Here is a 15986-nt window from a genome sequence, read left to right on the forward strand (position 1 = left end):
ACACTTCTAGCTTTTGTATGTTCATATATAAATGATATAAATGATAGGGTGGGTTGGAGGAACATACTTTGGTTAGTACTAATATTTTGAAAATGTTCTTTATTCATCAGTTTAAAATGTTTAACAACATTGCAAGCTATGGGTGGTAGGCTGTTTTATGAGAGTCCTGTATGATTTTAGAGATGTTTGTTTTCTAATTTCACAACTATTAATATACACTTTATTGTTTATGTGTATTTATGAGTGATGTATTTCAATAAATTAAAATATATGTATTAATATTTAAATAATAAAATGTTACACACAAAAATAATGATCCCCATATGCCCCACTCCCCACACCTCCCACCCTTCCCCACATTAACAACTTCTTTCATTAGTGTGGTACATTCATTGCAATTGATGAACACATTTGGAGCATTGTCACTTATCATGAATTATAGTTTATATCATAGTTTACCCTCTCTCCCACTCAATTCTGTAGGTTATGGGAAGACACATAAAGGCCTGTATCTGTCATTGCAGTGTCATTCAGGATAATTCCAACTCCTGAAAATCCCCCATATTACATGTTTTATTCCCTCTCCCTGCCTTCAGCACCTCCAGGGGCCCCAGTATCTACATCAATGATACAATTTCTTCCATTGCTAGAATCCTGATAAGTCTATAGTAGAATACCAGTAAATCCACTCTAGACCATATTTTATTCCCCAATCCTGAGAATTCTGGGATGGTGATGCCCACTCCACCTTAATTGAGAGGAGGTCTCATTCTCATATGGCTGATGGATAGGACTCTCTTCCTTGCATTTGTAGCCTTTCTCTGTTCCTTGCTATGATGGTTGTCCATTCTCACCTCCTTGTTAGTTGTCCTGGGTGAGTCAAATAAACTGAAGAGTAGGTGTGGCAACTCCATTGAGGCCCAGGGTCCAGCTGGAAAAAGGACAGACCAAAGATTCAAGCCTCTTGGACGTACACATATCAAATCCAGTGCAAACTATAGGTTCAAAAAAAGGGACAGAAGAGGCATGTGTAGAGAAGTCACACATGAGTCCAACACTCAGGAGCACAAATTCGAAAGAAGGGCCCACTCATTGGTGTGGAGAAAGTGGCCAGGGTGGCTGCTGGGGGTAGGGAGTGGGAGGAAGAGATGTGATGTGGGGGCATTTTCGGGGGTTGGAGTTGTCCTGGGTGGTGCTGCAGGAACAGTTACCAGACATTGTATGTCCTCCCAGGACCCACTGTGTGGACTGTGGCAGAGTGTGGGCTATGGTGTAGACCATTGACCATGAGGTGCAGTGGTGCTCAGAGATGTATTCAGCAATTGCAATGAATGTGTCATGATGATGGAGGAGGTTGTTGTTATCGGGTGAGGAGTGGAGAGGGGGGTGGGGGGCATATGGCGACCTCATATCTTTGGATTGTAACATTAAAATAATAAAGATAAAAAGAAAAAATGAAGGGCCCACTGGCAAAGCATAAACCTCTGGAGCTATGTAGGGTGACTCTAGGATATGTGTGTTTCCAGAGCACTCAGGAGCCCCACTTTTGGGGTAGTATCTACTCTGGCAGTCTATGAGATCCTGATGAGATGTGCATAACTGTTACCTATGGGATAAACTCACGACTCGATTTGATGCCTCTTAGCTATATGAAATCATTTTTGTTTACCTATTTCCCCTTTTATTCAAGGTCCTTTTCCAGATACAATGCTACTTGCTGCTTGGTAGTAATCCCTCAGTGCCAGGGAAGCTCATCCCTGGGAGTCATGCCCTACACTGGGGGGAAGGTAATGCATTTATACACTGAGTTTGGCTTAGCAAGAGGCCACATTTTAGCAACATGGAGGCTCATAGGAGGTAAATCTTAGGCACCCTAGAGTACTAAGCTAAGCTGTAATTTCAGGAGCAAGGGGTCATAAGAATAGTCACAAATATCATGGACCCAACAATGGACCATCTGTCTTTACTAGTCATTGTCCCCTACTTGGAGGATTGTTGCTTTTCCATTAGAAAATGTGACAGAACTCCCTAGGAAGGGAATTCAATATTCTTTTGGTTATTATGTGAAACTCCACCCACTGGGACAATGTCCCATGAACATTTCAACACAGTTACATTACTTATATGTATGCCCAGGTGAACTTCCTCCCATGTATCCCCCATTACTGACAACCCACCGCAATGATTCTCCACTGCCACAGTTATAACCCTTCCATGATCCCAAACTTCTTCAAAATTGAAGCGAAGAATATTGCCAAATACAATTAAAAGGGAAAAGAAATAACAATAGGTTTAACCATAAGATATAAAACACATAACAATTTACAAAAACTGAAACTTAAATAAAATGAAAAATATTTTTAAAATTTTGATGTTTTGCCTTATATTGCTGTAATGTCAGTTGTCCTGTATGTACAGTCACATTCTCTTCCATTTCTTCCCCAGTGTCTTAGTTTTTGTTTTTGTGTTCAAAGAAGTATTAGGTCACACTAAAGTCACTTACAGAACACTGGGGACTCCCATATATCCAACATCCTCCTCCTTTTTCCCCTTCCCATATTAATAACCTTTTTAAATATGGATAGTACATTTGTTACAACTGATGTACCAATATTGAAATATAGCCACTAACCATGGGCAATGCTTTATATTATTTCTACACTCCAGACCATACATTAAGTTTATGATGAAATCCAACATGGCCTGTATCCTTCAGTGCAAGATCATTCAGAACACTTCCATTGCCCCCTAAATACTCCCTCCTCCATCTACTCTATTCCTTGTTGCCCTTCCCCTCAGCAACCACCAGACTTAGCTCCTTGAATGACAAGATTTACAGTTAACTTGCAACAATTCTCAGGTCTTGTCACACTGTTCTGTCCTCCCCAATTAGGAAACTCCCATGCTCTTGAGAGACACCCACCCTTTTGAGAACATATTGGCCCTCCCCTGGATGGGATTTCAACTCCTCCTCGCTCATTATGTGGGTTTCCACCTAATGAAACAATGCACTATGACAAAACAATCACTCACACCTTCTCTAGATGACTGTCACTATTGTGCCCTGTCCCGTATGCACCCCCATTCGACTCCCTAAACCAGTAACCCTTCCTTGTCATATTGTTGAGAGGTTTCCCAATATTGTAGTTTCAACCACATGCCCACAAATCCCCAGTATTCACCTGCTCCTTCTTCCAGCCCTCTCCCCAGTTCCACGGACTGTTCACAACCCACCCTCTGCTCCTGTTAAACTTGCACCACCCAAACCAATAGTATCAATGCACCCGAGAGATCCCTTGACTGCACAACTACTCTCTTCCACCTTATCATAGATTTCACCTACATGGGCATTGGGTCACAATCTTTTTCTCCATTTCTATTTCCTGTAAACCTATCTTACAGACTCTAGCTCTCTGTCTGTTCAATTTGTTTAATTCCTATCAGTGAGGTCATGTAATATTCATCCTTCAATGCCTGGCTTCCTTTACTCAACATAAGGCCCTCAAGATTCATCCATTTTATCCCATGTGTTAGTACTGTATTCCTTTGTAATACAGCTGTAATACAGCTGAGTAATATTCCTTTGTATGTATATACCACATTTTGCTTATCCATTCATCTGTTGACGGGCGTATGGGTTGATTCCAACTTTTGGCAATAGTGAATAATACTGCAGTGAACATTGGTGTGCATATATCTTTTTGTGTCCTTGCTTTCAATTCTCTTGTTATAGATGCAGCAGTGGAACTGCTGGATCATATGACAGATCTATAGTTAGGTTTTTGAGGAACCACCAAACTGTTCTCACCATGGCTGGACCATTCCACATTCCCAACTGCAGTGCATAAGGGTTCCCATTCCTCCATATACTCTCCAATACTTTTAGTCCTCTGTTTTTTTAATGGCAGACAGTCTAATGGGAGTAAAATGACATCTCATTGTAGTTTTCATATGAATTTCCCTAACAGCTAGTGATGTTGAGCATCTTTTTGTATGCTTCATAGCCATTTGTATTTCTTCTTTGGGTAAGTGTCTGTTCAAATCACTTGCCCATTTTTTAAATGGGCTTTTTGTCTTCTTTTTTTTCCCCTTCAAGGTATAGGATTTCTTTATATATGCTAAATATTAGATTCCTATCAGATACATGGTTACAAATATTTTCTTCCATAGGTAGATTGTCTTTTCACTTTCTTTATCATAAATATTTTATTTCGTTTTTTATTTTTTGTCTTTATTTTTTAATGTTACATTCAAAAAATATGAGGTCACCATATACCCCCCAACCCCCTCACCCCACTCCTCCACCCATAACAACAACCTCCTCCATCATCATGAGACATTCATTGCATTTGGTGAATACATCTCTGAGCACCGCTGCACCTCATGGTCAATGGTCTACACCATAGCCCACACTCTGCCACAGTCCACCCAGTGGGTCATGGGAGGACATACAATGTCTGGTAACTGTTCCTGCAGCACCACCCAGGACAACTCAAACCCCAAAAATGCCCTCACATCACATCTCTTCTTCCCACTCCTTACCCCCAGAAGCCACCATGGACACTTTCTCCACACCAATGTCATATTTTCTTCAATTACTAATCACAATAGTTCATGAATAGAATATCAGTTAAGTCCACTCTAATCCATACTCTATTCCTCCTTCCTGTGGACCCTAGAATGGCCATGTTCACTCCACATCTATGTCACTTTCTTGACAAACTTCTTTGAGGTGCAAACGTTTTAAAATTTGATGAAGTTTCATGTATTAATTTTTTTCTTTTGCTGTTTGTGCTTTGGGTATGAAGCTCAGGAAAACATTTCCTATTACAAGTTCCTGTGGATGCTTCCCTACATTATCTTTCAAGGCCTTCATGGTCTTGGCTCTTATAGATCAATCTTTGACTGGTCTTGAGTTGATTTTTGTATAAGGTGTGCAATGGTGTTCCTCTTTCATTCTTTTGGGTATAGATATCCAGTTCTCCAAGCACCATTTGTGGAAGAGGCTACTTTCTGCCAGTTGAGTGGGTTTGGTGGCCTTCTCAAATATCAGATGACTCTATATGTAAGGAACTATATCAGAACTCTCAACTCCATTTCATTAGTCAGTATATCTATCCTTGTGCCAAACATGCCATTTTGACCACTGTAGCTTTGTAGTATCTTTTAAAGTCAGGAGTTTGAGTCCTCTGATTTCATTTTTATTTCCAATGTGTCTTTGGCTATTTGGAACCACTTTTTCTACCAAACAAAATCATGGTTAATTTTTCTAATTTGGTAAAAAATGGTGGGTTAATTTTTATTGGGATTGCATTAAATCTGTGGATGAGTTTGGGTAGGATGGACAAATTTTTGATATTTAGTCTTCCTGTCCATGAACAGGGAATATTCTTCCATTTAAGTCTTCTTTGATTTCTTTAAACAGTGTTATGTAGTTTTCTGTGTATAAGACTTTTACATCTTTAAATTTACTTCTAGGTATTTGATTGTTTCATTTACTGTTGTAAAGGGTATTTTTTTCTTGATTTCCTTCTCAGATTGTTCATTATTGGTGTACAGGAATGCTATTGAATGTGCACATTGATCTTATAACCTGCAACTTTAATGATCTCATTTATAAGTTCTAGAAGCTTTGTTGTAGATTTCTCTGTGCTTCCTATATATAGGATCATGTCGTCTGCAAATAGTGAAGTTTTGACTTCTTCCTTCCCAACGTGGATGCCTTTTATATCTGTTTCTTGCCTCAGTGCTCAAGCAAGTACTTCTAACACAATGTGTTACATAGAAGCATTGATAGTGGGCATCCTTGCCTTGTACTCTATCTTAGAGGGAAATATTTTGGGATTTCACCATTGTATATGATGTTTGCTGTGGATTTTTCATATATACTTTATCATGTTGAGGAAGTTTCCTTCTAATACTATCTTTGGCAGTGTTTTTTATCAGGAAGGGCTGAGGTATTTGGTTGAATGCTTTTCCTGCACCTATAGAGATGATCTTTTGACTTTTAATATGTGATCTGTTTATGTGGTGTATTACATTGATTGGTTTTCTTGTGTTGAACCAGCCTTGCATAACAGGGCTGAAACCCACTTGGTCATGTATTATTCCTTTGATGTATAGTTGAATATAATTAGCAAGTATTCTGTTGAGTATTTTAGCAACTAGGATCATTAGAGATATTGGCCTATAATTGGTATTAGGGTAATATGGGCATCATAGGAGCAGTTAGGAAATGCTCCTTCCACTTCTAGTTTTTTGAAGAGTTTAAGCAGGATTGGTGTTAGTTCTTTTTGGAATGCTTGCTAGAATTGACCTGCATAATTATCTCGTCCTGGGCTCTTTATTTGGGAGGTTTCTGATAACTAATTCAATCTTGTTACTTGTGATTGTTCTGTTGAGTTCATCCATTTCTTCTTTTATCAGTAAAGACTTCTTGTGTGTGTCTAGGAATTTATCTATTTCTTCTAAATTATTCTTCTTGTTGGCATACAATTTTTCAAAATATCCTCTTATAATACACTTTATTTCTATGGGGTCAGTGGTGATTTCCCCGTCCTCATTTCTTATTTTGTGTATTTGTGTCTTCACTCTTTTCTTCTTTATTAGTCTACCTAAGGATTTGTCCATTTTATTGATCTTTTTGAATAACCAGCTTTTTAAAAAATATTTTTTCTAGTTCTTTTTTCCACCTATTTCATTTAGTTCTGCTCTAATCTTTGTTATTTCCTTCTTCCTACTTCCTTTGGCTTAGTTTGTTGTTTCTTTTTCTAATTCCTCTGGGTGTGTTGTTATGTCTTCAATTTTACCTCTTCTTTTATGATATATGTGTTTATGGCTATGCATTTTCAACTCGGTACAGCTTCTGCTGCATCCCATAGGTTTTGATATTTGTGGGTGTCATTTTCATTTGTTTCAAGGTAGTTACTGATTTCTTTTGTAATTTCCTCCTTGATCCACAGCTTGTCTAAGATTATGTTGTATAACTTCCATATCTTTGTGTCTAATCTGTTCCTCTCCCATTACTGATTTCCAGCTTCATTCCATTGTGGTCAGAGTAATCACTTTGTATAATTTCAGTCTTTCTGAGTTCATTGAAATTTGTTCTGCACCCAAGCATGTGTTCTATCTTGGAGGATAATCCATGTGCCCTGAAGAATCGATATGTACTGCTATATTTGTGTATAATACTCTGTGTATGTTTATTAGTTCCAGATCCTCAAGGGTGTTATTCAAAATTTTTGCTTTTTTTGGATTCTCTGTCAAGACGTTCTCTCTAATGTTGATACTGGTGGATTCAAGTCCACCATTATAATTGTATAGGCATCTACTTCTGCACTTAGTTTTTCCAGGGTTTGCCTCATGTATTTGAGGTTTCCCTTGTTCAGTGAATTAACCTTTATGATTGTTCTTTCTTCTTGAAAAATTACACCTTTTACTAATATGCAGTGTCCACCATTCTCTCTTAAACAGTTTTGCATTTAAAGTCTATTTTGTCCAATATTATTATTGCTACCTCTCCCACCCTATTTTTAGTTGCCGTTTGCTTGTAAATTTGTTTTCCAGCCATTCATTTTCAGCCTTCTTGAGTACCTGGATCTAAAGTGGATTTCTTGTAGACAACATATAGATGGGTCACATTTCCTTATTCATTCTCTCAATTGTGTCTCTTGTCTGAAATGTTGAATCCATTAACAATTACAGTTATTACTGTCAAGGAGTTATTTACATCAACTATTATTTTGCAGGAGTTATGTCATATGTTGTTTTTAGGTATTTTTAAAAATTTTTTTACACTCTCCCCCACTCTCTATATCCTGTTTTTTCCTTTCAACCTGCTGCATTCCCCTCAGTATTTCTTGAGGGCAGGTTTCTGACTGGCCTACTCTCTTAATTTCTGTTTATCTGTGACTATTTTGAATTTTCAATCATTTTTGAATGCCAACTTACTGGATATAGAATTTTTGGATGAAAGTTCTTTTTTTAATCAGCATAACTTTGTACTACCAGTGCCTTCTTGCATCCATGGTTTCAGATGAGAGATCAGCACTTAACCATATTAAGCTTCCCTTGTATGTGATGGTTCTCTTTTCTCCTACTGCTTTCAGTATTTTCTCTTTATCTTGAGCTCTGGACAATTTGACAAATATATGCCTTGGAGGAGGCCTGTTGGGATTTATACTGTTTGCGGTATGATGCTCTTCCTGGACATGTACATCCATCTCACTAAATAGGGTTGCAAAGTTTTCACCTATTATTTCCTTCTGTTCCCTATCCTTTCTCTTCTCCCTCTAGGATATCTATAATACATATGTTTGAGCGTTTCATATTCTTGTTCATATTCCTAAATCCCTGATGGATTTTTCCTATCATTTTATATGTTTTTTTACTATCTTTTTGATTTCAGATGTTCTGTCTTCCACATCACTAATTCGTTCCTCTGTCTATTCACATCTGCTGTTCTGCCTTTCCAATATATTTTTTATTTCTTGGATTGTGCCATTCATCACCATCATATCCACTATCATTTTATGTATATTTACAATTTCTTCTCTGTTCTCTCACTGTCTTCTTAATATCCTTGAACTCTTCCTTCACTTCATTTAGTTGGTTCTATAAACTGGGTCTTAATAATATGGCTTTACTAAAAGAAAAAAATGATGAGTCTGGGATCACACATATATTTATGGAAATCAAATTCACTAATATCCTTTTTCATCTTAGAGTTCCACATTTTGTTTATTGTTATATAGTTAACATTGTGGTTTAACATAAATTAAACTTTTTTTTGGTAGTTAAACCAAGGATATATTGGTTGATTGCTGTCATTGAATGATGTCATTATGAAAAAATTTTTAATAGAGTAAATGGTTGTGGAAGTTTGTCCACATTTTGTTGCCAGAAGGTAAGATGTCTTCCCATAATACCTAGGACTGTGAATATTATAGGATAATATACCCCTCTGTAATTATGCTGTTAATTGGAAAAATGCAATTTTACAGATGTGATTAAGATTACTAATCTGATGACATTGTGTCACTCAGAAGGGAGATTATGTTAAGGGGAAAGTTGTCAGTGAACTCATTTAAAAGTAGAAAATGTATTCCAGCTTGTGGCAGAAGAGAAATCAAACTAAGTGTGTGAAGTCAACATGTCATTGCTGGTTTGAAGTTACAGGGAGTCAGGGAGCTGTGTAAGAAAGAATTGAGGCAATTTGTAGGAGTTAGGAAATGGGGACTTCATATGCAGGCAAGGAACTCTTTTCTGCAATGTAAATGAGCTTCAAAGTAGATTGAAAATTCAGAAAATGTCAACATAATCAGCACACACTTATGCATTACCTAATAGCCCTGTCATTAGAAATACCCTGATTATAAGCAGAGATCTTCTCCATTCACATATTTATTTGTTCAAACTGTCATCTGCTGCCTTCTGCCAGTGACCTGCTTGGGGGTATAAATTGAGGACCTCCCAGGACTTTGGGTTTAGGGATGGGAGGGGATATCCTTAGCTCTTAATGAGTGTCTACTTTGACTTCTCAAGGTAAAAGAGGATGGGAGGAGGCTGACAGTGGTGGCGTTTACCCACCCATTTCTGGGTTCCGGCAACACACCAGCTCAGAGATCTAATTAAGCAGTTTCTTTATCATCTATTTTTAGAAGAAATATAACAAAAATGCATTAATACATTTTGGAGCTATTCAAATCAAGGCTCAATATAAATGAGACTTTATCCTGCTCCTTCTCATCCTTTAACATTATATATGTGTGTGGATGGAGAACAGGCGGAAGTGGGGAAACTGGGATTAGAAAAGGAAATATCCCAATGAACTTGCAAAATCGGTAAATTTGAAGTAGCTTTTATAGTACATGAAATTTTGAGGAGGAATTTGGAGGTGATGGGACCCTGTATTGACACTTAATAATAATACAATTTCCAATGATGAGGAATAGTTGCCAGCTGCCCCAAGCATCCTTTCCCAGGCAACCAGATTTGGGGAGAAATGCAGTGCTACCCACCTCTCCATGTAGCCTTGGTGGAATTCTATAGAGGGCCAGCTACTTTCCCTCCTCCTCCTTCACATACTTGAGAACAGGAGGGTATTGGAAACTTCCTGGTCTGTGGAGCCTAGGCACAGAGCAGGTTGGGAGGTGGTGGTACTCCTGCTCACTGACCTGCCTCAGTGGAAATCTGACCTTTGCTCAATGTCTTGTGTAAGAATGCTAAACTACTTTTCTCTTCCACCCTCAGAGAGGGAAGACAGCTTAGTGTGAAAGATACAGGTGTATGGCTAAGTGTGGAGTTATCTGGGCTAGGAGGCTGTTGTACACCATAAGCGTGGGTTTGAAGTCTGTGTGGAATTGGGGAATGTTCTGTAAAGCAGTATTCCTTATCTTTTTCTGATTCCTAACAAGGGGAGTCCAAAGAGAAGGCATAGCAGAAAAAAGTACCAGCAAAACCGAGAGGCGAAGAAGCACACGATATTTTCACTTTATACAAGGTATCACCAACAATCCACACAAGTACTCACTTTCCAAACTCTCATTGGGAAGTTACTTTAAATGTAGGTACACAAGATTAGACCTCAGGGTGGGGCCATGTGTCAATGACTATCCCCACTCAGAAGGGGGTCTGGAACAGGAGCTAATTTCTGGTGCTATCTGGATACAGTACTTCGGTGTTTCCTTTTTTTTCTCTTTTATTCTTAAGGACTTATTTATTTATTTATTTATTTTTCCCCTTCCCCTACTCCATCCCTGCTGTTTTTGCTTTGTTGTCTTCTCTTCTCATTTTCTGTCCTCTAGGATTCACCAGGATTTGATCCTGGGGACCTCTAATATGGAGATAGGTTCACTGTCAATTGCATCACCTCATGTTCTGGTTTCTGCTGAGCTTTACCTTTGACTCTCCCTTTCTATCTTTTGCTGTGTCATCATCTTGTTGTGAGACTCACTTGCACAGGGCACTGGCTCATCACACAGGCACTCATGCAGGCAATCATGTGGACACTGGATCACCACACGGGCACTCACGAAAGCACTGGCTTGCTGTGCTGGAACACTTTCTCTTCTTTTTCACCAAGAGGCCCTGGCGATGGAACCCAGGTAATCCCATATGGTAAGTGGAAGCTCAACACTTGAGCCACATCTGCTTCCCAGCTTAGGTGTTTCTTAAGGAGATATTCCTTGATGTATCCTGGGTTGGGTGGTGTGGAGCCTAGCAGTAGGATAGGTGCTACATATGTATTTGGCATGGTTGTCATTTAACTTTGAACTCAACACTGAAGTCTCCCAAGTAGTAGGTACCTTGAGGTATGCAGTCACCTCTCCACATTATCTTCACAGTGGCTGGCTTGAAAGTTCAGTCAGGTGGCACTGGAGATAATGTTTCCTGTGTGGTCACAAAGACACCTTATGAAAAGTGAAGCATAAATTTAAGACAAGGTTTTGTGTTAACTAAGTAGAACAAAGAAAGCGAAGAGGGAGAAAATGACCAGCTGATGAGAAGGAATGCAGGTACCGGAATAAACATTCTCTTACTCTCTCACATACACACACACACACAGTTTAAAGACTCAATTCATTTTGCCTGGCCAATGCTCTGAAGGGCACTCTGTTGCCATGTCTGTAGATTTCACATGGGATTTGGATTTTGGTTCAAGAAAAATGGGTGCTAATATTAAAATCTCACTTTCTGAGCAAGGAGAATTCTTCCCTTTCTTCCCTCCCTACTCTGTTAAGAATGGCTTAGATTGGGAAACGGACTTTGGCCCAGCGGTTGGGGCGTCCGTCTACCATATGGGAGGTCCGCGGTTCAAACCCCGGGCCTCCTCGACCCGTGTGGAGCTGGCCATGCGCAGCGCTGATGCGCGCAGGGAGTGCCGTGCCACGCAAGGGTGTCCCCCGCGTGGGGGAGCCCCACGCGCAAGGAGTGCGCCCGTGAGGAAAGCCGCCCAGCGTGAAAAGAAAGAGCAGCCTGCCCAGGAATGGCGCCACCCACACTTCCCGTGCCGCTGACGACAACAGAAGCAGACAAAGAAACAAGACGCAGCAAATAGACACCAAGAACAGACAACCAGGGGAGGGGGGGAAATTAAATAAATAAATAAATCTTTAAAAAAAAAAAAAAAAAAAAAAAAGAATGGCTTAGATCTTCTTGACATTATACTGTTGCCCCCACTGTGATTGGCGTGCTACAAATTGATCTTTCTAAATTAGGTAGAACCATTTAAATCTCCCCTGATTCAGCCTCAGGACATCAACCACATTTACAGAGTTCTAAGAATATGGTGATACACAGGAAAATTACATGTAATATTACTTGTGTAAGATAGTAATATTGTAATATTTCTGAAGTAATGGCAAAGAATATATTATATCAATGTAAGTGACAACAGGGAGGTAATAGGGGATATGGGATTTTTGCTTTTGGAGTAATGAAAATGTTCTAAAATTGACTGAATTGATGGCAGCACAGCTCTGTGATGAAATTGAGAGTTACTGAGTGTACACTTTGAATGGATTGTATAAAGCATGGAACTGTATAACCCAGGGAATCCAGTGAAGGAAGATGGACTCTGTTTAACAGAATAATTATGATAACATTCTCTCATATAACAATTACATAATACTAATACAGGGTGTTAATAATTGGGTGAGTTGGGAGAAAATACACCAAATGCATGTTGTGGGGTATCGTTAATAGTAATATTCTGATGATGTTCTTTCAAAGATTATAACAAATGTTTTACATAATGTAAGGTGTTGCTGGTGAGGTGATGTATGGGTCACCCGTATGATGATATGCATGTTTGTTTTGTAATTTCATGACTTTTACTATACACTTGTTTATTTATGTTCCTGCCATATTGGATTATGGCTCACCATCATTCAGTTTGGGCCCAACATAACTAATAATAACATCAAAGATCCTATTGTTTGTTTAATGTTTGCAGGATTTTTTTTCTATCCTACTACTTTCAACATTCGTGTGTCATTATTTTAAAGTATGATAAATTTTAGAACCATATAAATGGGTTTTGTTTTTACATTCAATCTGAAAATTTTGCCTTTTATTTGAACTCTATGAACAATTTACATGTAATGTAATTATTGGCTTATGTGGATCTCTAACATCTTTATATACCTTTTCTATTTCCCCATACACTTTATGTTTTAATCTTATTTGTTGATTTCTTTTAGATTTACCACATACCTTTTCCAATTTCTCCTTCTAGTAACCTGTAATTATGTATTCTTTTAATATTTCTTTGGTGTTTACACCATGCAATCTGACATATTGCCATCTAATCTATGTAAAGAAATATTCCATTGCTTCACCAATGGTGTCAGAACTTTAGGTCAATGTAATGATATTTCCCCCATGACCTTTTTGGATTTTTTTTTTGACTTGCATAGTTGTTCTACATATTTTAATTTCCATGGGAAATTATACTAATTATTTTATCTATGCAATAATAATTCTTAGTTATTCCACATATATAACTGTTTTGTGTATTTACATTATTTACATCCCCTTACATATTTATGTTTTTCTATTCTCCTAGGAGAACAAGCTATACTAGTGCAGGTCTTTTGGCATAAAGCTCCTTGTTTTTTGAGACTACTAATTATAGATGTTCAAACAAATTTCCTTAACAAATCCATTAAGATGGCTAAAGAGATTGAGGACCTCAAGACTCCACTGGGTTAGCACAAAGAAGAATTTGAAGGCATATGTAGAAAAATAGCAGATCTTATGAGAATGAAAGGCACAATAAATGAAATTAAAAATACACTAGAAGCATATAACAGCAGATTTGAAGAGGCAAAAGAATGTATCAGTGAGCTTGAAGACAGGGTTCTGAAAGTGAGCATACAAAAGATCAGATAAAGAATGAAAAAAAAATTGAACAGGGTCACAGGGACCTAAATGATGGCAAGAAATGTGCAAACAATGTCTCATGAGTGTCTCAGAAGGAGAAGAGAAGGAAAAAGTGGCAGAAATAATATCTGAGGAATAATGGGTAGAAAATTTCCTAATCCTGTTGAAGGACATAGATATGTGCCCAAGAAGCACATCATACTCCCATCTGAATAAATCCAAATAGACCAACTCTGAGGCACATACTAATCAGAAGATCAAAAGACAAAGACAGAATTCTGAGAGGTGAGAGAAAAACAAGTCCTCACTTACAAAGAATGCCCAAAAAGATTGAGGGTTGATTTCTCATCAGAAAACTATGGAGGCAAGAAGGCATTAGTATGACATATTTAAGATAACACAAGAGAAAAACGGCCAGCTAACAATCATATGGTTGATAAGAGTGTCTTTCAAAAATAAGTTTAGAATATTTACAGATAAACAGAAACTGATAGAGTTTGCAACCAAGAGACTGGCTTTCCAGGAAATACAAAAGGGAGTACTACAGCCTGAAAAGACAGGATAGAGAGGCTTTGAAGACAGTCTAGAAATGAAATTTATATCGCTAAAATAACTAAAAGTGTGAAAAGAGAGGTGAAAACAAGATATTACAGATAAAACTCAAAGATCAAAATGGGGTAAGTAAGAACTGTCTTTATAGTAATAACATTAAATATTAATGGATTAAAAACCCAATAAAAGGCATAGACTGGCAGAATGGATAAGAAAATGGATAAGAAAATACAAGCCATCTATAAGCTATCTATAAGAAACACACCTGAGACCCAAGGATATAAAAGATTGAAAGTGAAAGCCTGGAAAAAGATATTCCACACATGCAATAACAAAACAAACAAACAAGAAAGCTGAAGTAGCTATACTTAGATGAAACAGACTTTCAAAACAAAGCCATTATTAGAGAATAGGAAAGTCATTATATACTAATAAAAGGGGCAATCCTCCTGGAGGAAACAACAAACCTAAATATATATGCACCTGATGCACTATAAGGAAATTGTTATTAAGAATCATGAATTCATAAGCTTTCTAATCAATAGTCTGCTTTTTTTATCCTGGAATTGTGAATATTAACTTGTTCTTTGCCCTTTGAAATGCTGTAATGCTGCTATGCAAGCAACCCTATCATCCATTACCCAAAAAACAAATGTTTAAGAAGAACTAAATACCAGACGTGATATTTGCATGAACTGTTTGTATCCCTTGTAAAACAAAAAGCTGAAAACCTTTATGTTCCTGTTCAGTGTTCCATAAGTAGTATAGAACAAAGATCCCTTGAGACACTGCATCTCTCCTGTGGAGGACTGGCTAACACCCACTGAATGGATTCAGTAATTCCTCATGAGTTGTAAAACTCATTGTAGTTCTGAAGTTGAGAACCCCTTAAAAAGGATGGGCCCCAAGCTGTCAGTCAGAGCCTACCTGGGAGGGGATGCTCTGCCTGGGACCATTTTTCCAATTAGGACTCTGATCACTGCAAAGGTACTCCCCAGCCATGTGAGGGATCAGATGTTGAGTTTTCCCCTGATTTGGTGAGTGGTTGTATATACTTTCATTTTTTCCTATGTCTTTAATTGATTACTTTTTTTGTGATTTCTCAATTATTACAGTCATTTGATATAACTCCAAAATCATCTGATTTTAAAACTGCCTCTGCATAGCACTTAGAGTTTCTGCCTCTTCCTTAGCAGAACATTTTGGCATAGTCAGTAGGATTCCTTAGATATTAAACTTCCATTATTGTTAAACTTTATTTAGCAAAATAGCAACCTAACCAGTATGCCCCAAATTACATGAAGTAAATACTGGCAGAACTGAAGGGAGAACTAGATGTCTCTACAATAATTGTTGAAGACTTCAATAAATCACTCTCATCAATGGATACACATACTCTGGACAAAGGAACAATAAAGAAACTGTGCTTGAATAATATGATAAACAAATTAAATCTAAAAGATACATACAGAATTTTGCACAGCAACATAGTAGGATATACATTATTCTCAAGTCCTCATGGATCTTTCTCCAGGATCAACCATAGGTTG

Source organism: Dasypus novemcinctus, chromosome 25 (assembly GCF_030445035.2).
Source record: "Dasypus novemcinctus isolate mDasNov1 chromosome 25, mDasNov1.1.hap2, whole genome shotgun sequence".
In the NCBI taxonomy this organism is placed as follows: Eukaryota; Metazoa; Chordata; class Mammalia; order Cingulata; family Dasypodidae; genus Dasypus; species Dasypus novemcinctus.